At 43.1% G+C, this 13,913-nt stretch overlaps 1 long non-coding RNA gene across 1 annotated transcript in view; it reads right to left on the reverse strand.

The window, feature by feature from the left end:
• Positions 1-13,913, reverse strand: part of 1700112H15Rik (RIKEN cDNA 1700112H15 gene) — a 29,851-nt gene that overhangs the window by 2,767 nt on the left and 13,171 nt on the right. The window contains exon 3 of the long non-coding RNA NR_040472.1: positions 1,097-1,207. This is a non-coding gene — a long non-coding RNA (RIKEN cDNA 1700112H15 gene). The remainder of the gene's footprint in view (positions 1-1,096; positions 1,208-13,913) is intronic.

Raw genomic sequence — 13,913 nt, forward strand, 5'->3', positions numbered from 1 at the left:
AGCTACTACTGTGTCCCTTATAAGTATGCAACTGATTCTCTAGGTTAGGGCCTGTTTCTGAGAGCTTGCCTGATCTTATGTTTGCCTTTGAAATGCATCTCTCACAAATGACTCATAAAAGAGAACTAAAAAGATTGGGAATGCAAAAAAAGCACTGAGTCACTTGGATGGTTTGACTCTGATCAACCTCCCAGTTAGTCCCTAAAGACAGAAGCAAAGGAGGAAGGGGGCAGGAGGGAGGGACCAGGGGAGGGGAGGGGCTGGAGGGAGGGGGAGCAGGCAGGAGAAAGGAGGGTGGAGGATGCAGACAGGAGGCAGGCACTTCCTTTCTCCATCCCTTACCAGGATGCTGCATGGAAGGTCTGAATCAAACACTGAATGTATGGAGTCGTCAGGACGAATCTAGAATGAAGTCTCCACACTGCCCTGCTTGAGAACTCAGCTCTAGGGAGCACTGCTCAGTTGCTGCTCACTTGCCCTTTCTGGACCGAACCCAGCTCTTCCCAACCCTGGGGATGCTCTTGCTGCCAGTACTCTAGAGGAAAACTGATCTCTTGCCTGACTGAAGATGGCTTTAATGTCACTCCTGCAACCAGAGCTGACATTTTTAGAGAACTCTCTGGTAAGATCCAGTTCATTCACACAAGGATATGAGTTTCTACTATCCAGAAATAAATTAAAACTGAAGTCAAATGTGTTGATTACTCCCTTCCTCCTCCTTTCCTGTGTGTGTGTGTGTGTGTGTGTGTGTGTGTGTGTGTGTGTGTGTGTGTGAGAGAGAGAGAGAGAGAGAGAGAGAGAGAGAGAGAGAGAGAGAGAATGTTTGTGTACTTGTGCAGAAGGGACAGCAGGAGATGTCAAGGGTCTTTCTCTATCACCTCCCACCTTCCCACCTTATCCCCTTGAGACAGATCTGTCTCACTGAACATAGGACTAACATAGGACTAAGCCAGTGAGTCAATGTATTCTCCTTGTCTGCATCCCCGTCCTTGGTGTTGGAGTTACAGGAGCAAATGGGACCACACTCAGCTTCTAATGTGGATCCAGGGAACTTGAACTCAGGCCCCACTGTTGTGCAGCAAGCACTCTTACTGACCCAGGTGTCTCCACAGCACACCAGCTTGCTTGGGTACTGTCGGAACTCCATGTTATGTTGTGCCTGGCTTCCTCATTCCTCTTGGTCCTCCCATTGAAAGCTTCAACCGCTCTAAGGAAAACAGCAGCCAGCTTAACTCATCTTCTCATCTTGCATAATCTCTGTCATTTAATGTCCCATGGAACAGTATCAAGCACAGAACAAACTGTGGAAGATGCTTACAGAGGCCACAAAATCCATGTTATAACTCACGCCATTCCTGGCCTACAAACTCACTTGCTTGGAAGGAAACAGCTTTTTAGAACACAGAAAACTGGCTCTTTACTCTTCAAATTTATTTTGTTTTTTATTGACTTAAACTTGGAAGCCAGAAGAGGAGGAGGAGGAGGAGGGAGGAGGAAGAGGAGAAGAAGAAGAAGAAGAAGAAGAAGAAGAAGAAGAAGAAGAAGAAGAAGAAGAAGAAGAAGAAGAAGAAAAAGGAGGAGGATGGAGAGGAGGAGGAGAGGAAGAGGAGGAGGGGAGGCTGAGAAGCAGAGGCAGAACGTTTGGTGATGAGCATCTAAGCTGCACAGACTTTAGAGACCGTCTGGAGTGCCAGGATCAATGGAGGAATATGGCCGAAAGAAGAAAAATGAAAACACATTTAAAAACGAAAATATGTCTTGCAAGCAATCTCCTTACTGAGCCGAGGCCACAGCTTTATGACTTTCTCAGTAAGGACAGAAGTGTATTTTTTAATTCTCATTCCTTTGGGGCATTAGAGCCAAACCATAAAGCAGCAGGCTGTCAATCAGTCATAAAAAGCTTAACAGATGATGACACAGCTGACAGGAATATGATCTATAACCGCGTTTTTAAACCCTAAACTAATTCTTAATTCTCCAAACTCCCTATAACAAAAGGAGCCTTCTGGAAGTCAGGGAAGAGTTAACATCCCAGAAAGGCAAGGGACTACTCTGTGTTGGTTTCCAGATCCCAAACCCATCCAGGCTGAATATAACACAAAAAATCTGTGTCTGCGAAGCTCTTGTCCACCAGTTAATCAAAGCCCTGGAAACTCAAGGAAACCTGTGTTTATGGAAATCTGGCGTTTCTGTAAAGTTTTCAATGAGGGCTAAATAGAGCAGTTCATCTCATTTTGAAACTAATGGTTCCTGCCAAGTGGTTTTCCAATGCTCGGTTCTGGCTCGGTCAGCATTTAGGAATTCATTTATGAGTTGGGCTCTGGAATTCATATTTATGTCTGCAACTCACTCGTTTTCTCCTGATAGGTCTCTGAGAAGAGATTGTAATCAATTTACCAAGCCCAGACTTCAGGAAATTTTCGTATCCACAAAAGAAGCTCTGGTTTGGAGGTTTGTCCAGTGTCTGCACCCAGCCTTCCTCCCGTACGCATGCGCTTATTTGTGCCTTTTTCCCCAGCACATACTTCTCTCTATACAGCTTTACTGGGCACACTGGCATTAGCTTCCCTTGGTTCACTGGCCAGTGGTTTATAAAATGGCAGAGTATATATGTCTGGTTTGTCACCTTGGAAGGCTTCATGTTGTCTCTGGGAGGAAGTAGCAATTATTCATACATTTTGTATTTAAAGATTTACCTTCTCAATATTGTTTCAGGAAATTAGAATTTAGAGGTGTGTGTGTCTGTGTCTGTGTGTGTGTCTGTGTGTGTCTGTGTATATGTGTCTGTGTGTGTTATGTGTCTGTGTATGTCTGTGTGTGCCTGTGTGTCCTTGTGTGTGCCTGTATGTGTGTCTGTATGTGTGTGTCTGTGTGTGGTGTGTGTAGTGTGCCCATACCTATTTTCTTTTCAGTGTTATAATCCCACACTTTAGTATTTTGAAAACCAAACAGAAAGCTTTGAGCAGCTTTTCAATGTAACCATAAATTTACTTTTAAAAAAAAATCCCTTTGAAGAAGTCATCAAATAAATTAGCCAAGTTGGAAAAGCGCCTGTAGTTTGTGTTGGCTTTGGGTCTTAGGGAGCCCCCTTAATAAACAACATCCAGTGGACTCAGGCAGTAACAATGTAATTTCAATGATTAATCAAGTGTTAAAACTAGTTTAACCTCTCCTGTTTTACAAACTCTCCATCACCCTGACTAAACTAATAGAGGAATAAGACACCCATCTGGAAATCTCATCTGAAATATTAGATTGGGAATCTAAAATTCAGCCAAATAGTGTGGCTTGTAGGGATATCCTGTCGGATAATAAATTGCATTAATCTTACTTAAATTTTCCATCTAAATCATGTCCTGAAGCCGTATTACTATGAGGGAAAAAAAATGCCTTGCTTTAATGCATTGTGCTACTGAAAACGATATTAAAAGGAGGGGGGAGGGGAGAGCTTTCCTTTCTTGTTTTGACTCTGCTTGATTTTCCACCATAAAAAAGAAAAAAAAAAATAGCCCACATGAAATTTCAGGATTCTTCTAAACCAGCGGAGGCCCCCTTGAGCCACCATCAGCTCTGCCCGGACACCAACAGGAAATAATGGTAATCTCTTTCAGGAACTTTGAGGAACTTTTCCCCTAATTTATATGTTTCTTCCCTGTTGGTGAACTCTGAGTCATAGTGGCTCATAGCAATTTGGTCTTTGTTGTTGTTTCCTTTGTGTGTGTGAGTGTGTGTGTGCCCATGTGTCTGTGTGTTGTGGGAGTTGTGCTTTCTCACCTTCTCTTGACTTTCACACTTCCAGAACTGTAGCATACATCTTCCTAAAGATGTTCACTATGAATTTATTATTCCTTCTACTTTTAATAGAGAACAGTCATCTATGCCAACACATTTCGAGCACTTTCTTATAGCTACCAGAAGAAAAGGATCTCGCTGTGGCTTTCTCAGAGCTCTGAGGAAGAACTCGGCTGGCCCTGAAGCCCCTTGCGGTTCTGACCCACTGTCTGCCACTTACTGCCTGCTGTCAGTATGAAGAGCATTAGAAGGTGTTAGAATAATGTTGACTCAATGTGAAACCACAAGTCCTAGGAAATATTGACTCACCTCTGTTGCTTGGAAGGTGTCTGCTCTGTTAGAATTTACAGAGAGAGAAGGGTCCTGGGGCAAAGTCTACTACCATCATCCCCATGCCCTTGGAAATAGCTAAGAAGAGAGGGGTGTCACTCATCAGAAGATGAGTGTCCCATGGCCTCTTATGTCCATCCCTAGATTGATCCTCACAGCACCGTCTCTATGGTCACCTGTGGAGGAAGAAGTAGGAGTTACATAGTTTAACCCCTTGTCAGTGAGTACTGGTAAGGGGTAGTGTGACGACAAGAGCTGAGGTCTCCAGTCTACTGACAGCTCAAATGGCCAGTACGAGTATTAAGTAGATCTACTTCTAGGCTTCTGTAGATGTTCTAGGGGCCCCTTGAGTCCAGACTATCATACCCCCAAATGAGCTGTGAGCACTGTAAACTCAGCCACCAAAGCCACCGGGCTTGTGATTATTCTCTCCCTCCATCTCACAGTTCCTCCCTGTATTCAGAGCTCCTGAATCCTCAGAGGTTTACATGAGAAGCACATCTGGTATCCACCCCTCCTCTCGATTCTATTATGGTATCCTATCAAGTCCTCGGGGCCTCTCCTATGAAAAGACTCTTAACAGTTAGCAGCCATCGCCTTCACCTGACCCTTCCTCCTACTGGACGATCACTCTACAATCACAGTGTGTTGATTCCTCTGTTCCCACCTCCTCCAAAGCCCCCATCACCCACAGAAGCAATCCCTGCTGCAAACTTCCCAAACTTCCTTGCTGTATATGCAGACTTCCCTAAGGACTGAGTCTTATGGCTCCTTTTAGAGTCTACATGGCCTGCCACCCTGCACAAGGCTAGGTTGAACCCTGAGTTCTAGACTTCACCTGAAGTCCAGCATGTCTTCAAACATGTTGAAATGACCACTCTGCTTATCTCGGACTGGCCCAAGCATCTTCAATGCAGACCAGTTTCTACCCACCTTTGTCTACCAACATGTAACCAGTGTCCACTGACTCAGCCACTGATTCTGCTTCACACTTTCAGGTCTGATGTAAAACTCTTGGGTGAAGCTGAGACATTGCCAATCCCCCGTGAGGGGATTTTAGCTGGACTGCTTATTCTATGGTTTCATTTCCCTTGCCTTCCCACAACATGTTGTTCCTTCCTCCTTAACTTCTTATGTGAGCCTCACCAACTAAAGCGCACTGTTCAATCTTCTGAATACCCACTAATTCTTCCCTTTGCTAGTCTAGTGCTAATCTCCCACAATGCTTTTCACCTTAGCTCCGCCCCACCCCCAGTCCAGCCATTCCAGCCATTGCACAGCTCAACAATATTCTGCTTACTACATCTTTCAGGGTTTCTGACATTTGTTGGGTTGAATTAGACACTCACATACTTTAATGTCTGACTATATACTCTGTGAAGCAGGGACCGCCCCTTACCCCAGACACTCCTTGAAGTACAAGCTGACTCCATGAGTGGTTAAGGTAGGCTTTGGAAAATATTCTGTTGAATTCAGTCACTGGAAATGCCTTGGTCTGAAGGACAAAGCAGTGTCAGATATGAATGGTTTAAAACAGAAATATCATAGACCACCAACATGACAGAAGCCTTGCGCTCAGCTATCACATAGCCCTGCCAGCAGAGGCTTACTCAACGACCCACCGTCCATTACTTCTTTTCAACAAGCCACTCTCGTAACATTCTTTGAGGTTGTATGCCCCCACTGAAGTGAATAATGACATAGTTTATGGTAAAGGGTGAACTGAAAAACAGCAGTGTCATTATTGCTGTAAGTACCCACAAAAGTTGTCTATTATCACACACAGATGCAGCCGCAAACACACACTCATCACTAATAAACTCATTTATTTCCACATAAAGTTGCATAATGTTGCACAATCTAGTAGCAGGCTGAGAAATGTCAGCAGTTTAGACCAAGAAATTTGTCAACAAAACCAATACATTTCACCAGCTTCAGCAAACCGCAGTTTCAAAAATCATACCTTCCTCCCCTCTAAAAAAAAAAAAGGAAATTGTCACATGTCACCTTAAATAGAAAGCACGGTGCTCATGATGCCACAGACTAAGCAAACACCAAGTTGAGATAACAAGGAAAGGAAATTTAGAAGTTATAAGAACAGGAACAGCTATGTTGTCTGAGTACTTAGAATGTCATTTTATCTAATACAAAGGGGGAGAAAATCCATGAAAAATTAAAGTGGGGAGGCTTTGGGAGGTGGATCAATGGACAGAGTACTTGGTTGCACAAGCACAGGGACCAGCCAGCCATCTCTAACCCCACCACTAGGGAGGCAGAGACAGGCAAATCCCAGAGAGTCAAGGGCGCCCATCTATCGTAAACAGTACTCTGTCTCCTGTGACACGGAGCCCTGAGCCTTGAGTTAGAGACCATGTCTGAGGGACAGGGAGATTATAAGAGTCAGAAGTGATGGACGGTTTTAAGGAGACTGCATTGTGCAGACATAGGAAGGTGAGTGCACACGTGAGCTTATGGAGGGAGACTGAGACAGTGTACACAGGGCCTCCAAAAGCTCAGACCAGACAAAATCCTCACATGAAGGAGTGGACACAGGTGTAAAGTCCCACCCATTCACAAATGACTGCTGACAGGAGAGGGAAAGTCAGTTTGCTTCAGTGGAGTGACAGTGGTTGTATCAGGCACATCCCAGGTCAGGTCTCATACCCAGGAGGAGTTGGCCAGCATAAATAAGATGATTTTTAATGGCTCTTTTCTTTTATTACAGAAAAGGATCAAAAAGTTCTGGGAGGAGTTAGGATCTGATCTGGGGAGAATGAGAGGACAGGAAAAAAATAATAAAAATATATGAAATTTCCAAAGAATAGATTAAAAAATAAAATAAAGACACTCCTTTCTCAAGATGGAAAGCAATTGAAGAAGACATACAAAAATTGAACTCTGACCTACCCACACAGACATTTCCACATACTCATACAATACACACGGGCACACACACATTTACATGTATGTATGTACATATATATATATATGTATATATATATATATGTACATATGTATATATGTATATATATGTATATGCATATGTGTGTATATACACACATACAGAGAGAAATTCAAAAGGGTAAACTGAACTCACTTATTAAAATCTGCTTAAGAAAATCTTAAATTTCTTTAATGTCCTACTCCCACTTATTATGGCTTTATTGCATATGAGACACTGTGTTATTAATGTCACACAAACAAATATGTAAAGCTGACCTCACAAGCTAATAGAAGAGAAGGGCCCAGGCCCCGAGCTTGGCAATCTGAGGCAACAGGTTGTGGTAAAGAGAAAGCATGGGGAATATAAGCTTTGGGAAGAGACATTCCTTCTTTGCCTCTGGCAGACTTTTTTACTCAGCTCAGCCTGTCTGCCTAATTTATTATTTTCACAAACATGATTATAGATCTTGAAAGTGAATACCTGGGATAATTTGAGGGGGAAATCATATATGCAGAAAGAAGGTGTATAGATATGCACATATATCAAAGAAAAATTTCCATGACTGAAAGAGAAGCAAGGTCATGCCAGAGAAAGAAATCATGAAGCAAATCTGGGGGAGTGGGGACGTCTATCCTAAGGCTTTTTTTACTTGTGGTGATGAGAGTCAACAGAGAGAGCCATGCTGAGCCCATTCATGAGAAGAACTGGGATCAGCATCTCAGCTTGACTCTCTCCTGAAGAATTGACTGACATTTTCTTTTTCTTTTTTTAATTTTTTTATTTTTTTTTTTTTTACTTATTCGTGTCCCTTCTACAGCCTATTAATCTTGGGGATACTTAGGAGAAAAATCTCATCCTCACCAACCGCTGCAGACTCACAATTTAGTCAGAAAACCAAGTCCAAATGATAGAAGAATTCATGTAAGCTAGATGCGGCTGTGAAGGCCCTAAACACTGAAGGCTGGAAGAGACAAGACAGAAGTTGTCTGTGAGAATAGGGTGTTTGGCCTGTGCTCCAAGGAAAGGGACAAGCTGGGGGGGAAATCTACAGAGGCCAAAGCTAGCCACGTTTAGGAGACTCTAAAGATGTTAGCATTAAGTCGATCAAATCTTGGGTCCTGTCAGAGATGAGCTGAAACTGAAGTTGTTAAAGTTGAGGTTAGGGAAGAAGCCAGAGCACAGTGAGAAGTCTAACAGACTGTGGTCCTCTCGAAGAGTCAGAGAGTTGGAACCTGTCCCATTTGTCCCCAGTTTTAATAGCAACTGATCTGTGGAACTGCTCCGTTAGATGGAGGGAATGGATGAAGCCAACATTCAAATGTCGAAGCCAACAGTGTCTCTAAGAGCTGATGTTTTCATCAGGAGCCTAAACAAAAGCACTTCTTTCTTAGTCAGTACTTTCCAATGAATCCAAAAGATGACATCCAAAACCTAAGAGGAAATGCAAAATGGTTTTCCCAATGTAGTCGGCATCTGCTTCTCTGGGATTTACAGAGAGGGTCAAGCTGTGTGACTCGAAGAACCTCGAGTCTGTCATAAGTACCTTCAGCTGCTGCTATGACTATTTCATTCCTAGACTGACCAGCACACGCTTATACATGGCAGTCAAGTACCACTAATCTACACATCCTCACCTCCCCAACCTGGATTGATTGATTGATTGGTTGATTGGTTGATTGATTGATTGATGTGATTATTTTTGCTTTGAAACAGGTGCCCCTAAATTAATTGCCCAGGCTGTCCTCATCCTCACGGTCTTCCTCCTTGGCTTCTAGAGTAGCTGAGATTAAATATACGAGCCAGGCTTTTACAGCATTCTCTCACCAACGTACTACCTTGAGGTCCTCATGAGCAAGGTGATGTGTTCAAGCAGCAAGGGAGACATTACAAAGACGGGACCCCTCCTGTGCCCAGCTCTGCTGCCGACTGGGTGCATGGCATGGGAAAGCAGGCTTCGTCTCACTCCAACTCTTCATCTGCAAAAGGCCAGTGTTAACCCAGCAACACTTTCATCTCTCACTAACCTAAAATTCCATCACAAGGGTGGAAAACTGAGTTAAATCAGCCCAGTCCCCGGTTATATTGCAATAGTTACATTTTAATAAATCTTGCTATCAACGTGTTTACGTGTCATGTGTCTCGTTCACATTAAATCAGAGCACAGACTATGCCCTCAACAAATTGGGTCTTTAAAACTTCCCAGATGTTTAGATTCCAAATAAACAGTAGTAGGCAGTTTGAAAATCACAGCAGAAAGTCATCACTGGTGGGAAGAGGCAGAGCTTCCTAAACCACAGCCAGATAGAGCCAACCCTCCTGAGCGGCCCGGGGCCGGCGGCCTCAGCCTAGACAGCACAGGGCAGTCTGCAGACCTCCGCTTGCACCCCAGGGCAATCATGGCTGTGTGCAGTCTGAGGAGGCAGATAAGCTCAAGATCTATGATCTGCTTTCCTGCCAAGGGCAATTTGCTTGACAGACCTGCTGCTTATAAAATCGAAGGCATTCTTTTCAGTATTAAAAAGTTTGGGGCTTTGTAAGCGAACTGTATCTGCAGCAGCAAGGGGAAATAAAAATGGAACAATTTGATTCTCCAAAGGATGAGGTGGAGAATGAGTGTTGTTTATAAATTTCCATGTTAAAGGAAATGAAAATCACTGGGCATTTGCAGAGTCTGGTCCCTTGTGTGTGCATATGTGGGGATTTTACACTTTGGACATCACAATAATCTAACTTTTAAAGTGCAAGTGCTTCAATGTTTTAAAAGATTACAACAGTGCTAGTCCTCCCGATCATCCAATACCCGGGAGGGGAGGGGGGGAGGGGAAGGGGGAGGGGGAGGGGAGAGGGGGGAGGATTGTTTCTTTTTTTTTTTTTTTCAAGCTGGAGTGACTTTTGTCACTTATTCTTTTTTTTTCCATTTTTTATTAGGTATTTAGCTCATTTACATTTCCAATGCTATACCAAAAGTCCCCCATACCCACCCACCCCCAATCCCCTACCCACCCACTCCCCCTTTTTGGCCCTGGTGTTCCCCTGTACTGGGGCATATAAAGTTTGCAGGTCCAATGGGCCTCTCTTTCCAGTGATGGCCGACTAGGCCATCTTTTGATACATATGCAGCTAGAGTCAAGAGCTCCGGGATACTGGTTAGTTCATAATGTTGTTCCGCCTATAGGGTTGCAGATCCCTTTAGCTCCTTGGCTACTTTCTCTAGCTCCTCCATTGGGAGCCCTGTGATCCATCCATTAGCTGACTGTGAGCATCCACTTCTGTGTTTGCTAGGCCCCGACATAGTCTCACAAGAGACAGCTACATCTGGGTCCTTTCGATAAAATCTTGCTAGTGTATGCAATGGTGTCAGCGTTTAGATGCTGATTATGGGGTGGATCCCTGGATATGGAAGTCTCTACATGGACCATCCTTTCATCTCAGCTCCAAACTTTGTCTCTGTAACTCCTTCCAAGGGTGTTTTGTTCCCACTTCTAAGGAGGGGCATAGTGTCCACACTTCAGTCTTCATTTTTCTTGAGTTTCATGTGTTTAGGAAATTGTATCTTATATCTTGGGTATCCTAGGTTTTGGGCTAATATCCACTTATCAGTGAGTACATATTGTGTGAGTTCCTTTGTGAATGTGTTACCTCACTCAGGATGATGCCCTCCAGGTCCATCCATTTGGCTAGGAATTTCATAAATTCATTCTTTTTAATAGCTGAGTAGTACTCCAATTGTGTAGATGTACCACATTTTCTGTATCCATTCCTCTGTTGAGGGGCATCTGGGTTCTTTCCAGCTTCTGGCTATTATAAATAAGGCTGCTATCAACATAATGGAGCATGTGTCCTTCTTACCAGTTGGGGCATCTTCTGGATATATGCCCAGGAGAGGTATTGCTGGATCCTCCGGTAGTACTATGTCCAATTTCCTGAGGAACTGCCAGACTGATTTCCAGAGTGGTTGTACAAGCCTGAGGGGGAGGGGGAGGGGGAGGGGGAGGGGGAGGGGGGAGGGGGAGGGGGGAGGGGGAGGGGAGGGGGAGGGGGAGGGGGAGGGGGGAGGGGGAGGGGGAGGGGGAGGGGATTGTTTCTATTTTACAGGTTTGAGAGGTTTGCTGTGGTTGACAAACATGCGTCAGGAAAATTCATCAGAGTTCAGCCTGACGTAGCTGTTCTAGAGCGCTCCAACCAAGTGCCTCCTGTCTCTCAACTTCAGATTCCATTACTATTGGGTTTTAAACAGCTTTGGTAACATTTATGCGACAGCTGTATCAGGATGATAATTTTCTCAAACTTCACCAATAATCCTAACAGGAATCAAAATTAAAGCAGAGCATTTTGTCACTTGTTCTTAATTGATTTTTAAAGTAATCTGGAAAAATTGACAACTAGGTCACCTAATTTTCAAATGAGGGTGATAATAGGGCAAATGCCAATTAAAGCTATTAAAAAAATACACCTGTGATTGTTACATTATAAAGTAGCATCGACCCAAATCTAGGCTGGAAGACAGATCAAAATCAAAGCTTCTGCAACAAGCTTTACCACAAGCCAAGTTACAGATGCAAAAGCCAGCACTTCACAATGAAAAGGCAGTAAAAACGGTATTTTATAATTGGTCCTAGGAAAATTTGCTAGGAAAATTAATTGAAATGATTCATATCATTTCAACTGTATCTCTGCACTTCAGTTGAAATTAAACAGAGTGGAACATTAAGTCTTCTTTAGAAATGAAAATGGAAAAAGCAAAAGAAAGCCTGTCAGTGTTTGATCTGGGAGGAAGAGGAACTGGCTACAGTCAACTTCAATGGCAGAGATCACAAAGGGGAACCATAAATAAAGCTGACCTTAATAAATATTGTTACTTTCATATATCACAAGAATACGCCAGCTGCTAATTTAAAACCCGAGAGCTTGATGGGACTAGGTGCTTTGCATATGGTCACAGACTTGCACCGTGTGCAGAACTCATTGTCCTCGGGAGTGAGAGAAAGATAAGAAAGCCAAACGGTGGAACCCAGAACATACAACATATGTGTGTGAAATCGTCAACGCACAAACCAATTAAAGCTATTCATAAAACACTAAGACCTCAACAGGCAGAAGGATGAACAAATAACTCACAGCAGAAGAACACAGATGGCTGATAGACAGACAGAAACACACAGCCTTACTAGTGCAGGTAAATTAAGATGAAATGCTATCTCACCCTGACATGCGCAACTCCCAACACTGTAATCTCCATATGAGAGGAGGTGCCAGCTCTGCCAAAGGCGAGCTAGAGCTTCCTCCTGAGGAAAGAATCGACCGCATGACCCAGACATCTACAGAGACTTCCTCTAGCACTGGTTATACCAAAAGGAAAATGTGGGAAAGGCACTATGATGCCTAAAATTAGAGGTGGTTTAGGAAAATGAGGGACCATCATGAAGATGAGCATGATGCATAGGGTGAGGACAAATTTTTATTAAACAAGGAAATAGTTTGCGGATGATGTTCACTGCAAATAAAATTCAAAACTAAAAACCTACATATGAGTTCAACAATGTGTTCAAATGCCTTAAAGAGTATACAAGGGAACGGAGCCAAAAGCAAAGGAACGACTTCTTCGTGGTGAGATTAGGACCCGTTCTTTTTCCTGTGTCTTTACATTTTTATGTTTTAAACGTATTTTCAAAAAACTGAAATGTACCAGATTTTGTAAGAGAAGAAAAAAATCATAATATATGCATGTATAGACATCACTGTAAAGATCCTGTTGACCTGTCATCCATAACGCTTATCCTGGAATTTTTTGAGTGGGGCTGGAGTATACTAACTAATCCATCAATTCCCCGTTAGCTATTTCCCTTGGGATATTACATGGCTTTTGGCCTATAGATGCAAACTCTAGCTGCATAGCAAGATGTAGGGTCTGAAGTGTAGCCCTTAACCTTTAATAGACTGTTCTGTCCAGTTGTGACGACGTCCTTGGATGAATGAGAGGACTCTGGTTTCCACACAATTGTTCTACGCCTATTGCATGCCGACATCATCAGTGCACACTCGCCAACAGCTTATAGAGGATGAAAATGTACAGTGCCTTTTCTATGTGTTTCCAAACAGCCAACTGTGTGCTTGAAAAGGATGAGCTAATTGTGTTTCTATTACTCAAGTTTCAATCCGAGTTGTCTGTGTCGATCACAGAGACAGGTTGTGCAGAACCAGCTGCAACAGTGAGGCTTGTCTTGTCACTTGTCTTGTCACTTGTCTTGTCACTTTGGTTGATTAGAATTCCGGTTTCTTACTTGAATAATTAATAATAATAATAATAATAATAATAATAATAAATCAAGTCACTTTAACTTTGGCAACTTAGCTGAATGTTTTCCGTCTCCATTAGGTGCTAAGATATACACGTATGTTTTTGTAAGGGGTGTGACACCCGGAGTTGGGAGTCTGCAGAAATGGCCCCACTCACCTTTCTCTGAGTCTGCTCAGTGATGTCACATGGGGCAGAACCGTTGTACCCAGAAATCTAACCCTCTCACAACCATACCAGCACAGCACAGTAACAATCACCATGACATGAACAAATCACATGATCAATTACACGTATTTAGAAATAGGACACTTAACAAGAGAGCAACATCAGAACTTTTAAGAGAAAACAAAAAAATATCAGAGGAAAAAAAATAGCATTTATTAAAAAAAAAGTTAGGGTGATGGTTAATATAGATTGCCAGCTTGACAGTAACCAAAGAGGATCCTTGACTTAACTGAGAAGAACCACCCTAGTAGGGTTACAGCATCCCATGGGCTGGGGCCCTGGGCTGAATGAAGAGAGACAGAGCTCAGCACCAGCATGTGTCTC

The sequence above is a fragment of the Mus musculus genome, chromosome 1 (genome assembly GCF_000001635.26).
Source record: "Mus musculus strain C57BL/6J chromosome 1, GRCm38.p6 C57BL/6J".
Lineage (NCBI taxonomy): Eukaryota > Metazoa > Chordata > Mammalia > Rodentia > Muridae > Mus > Mus musculus.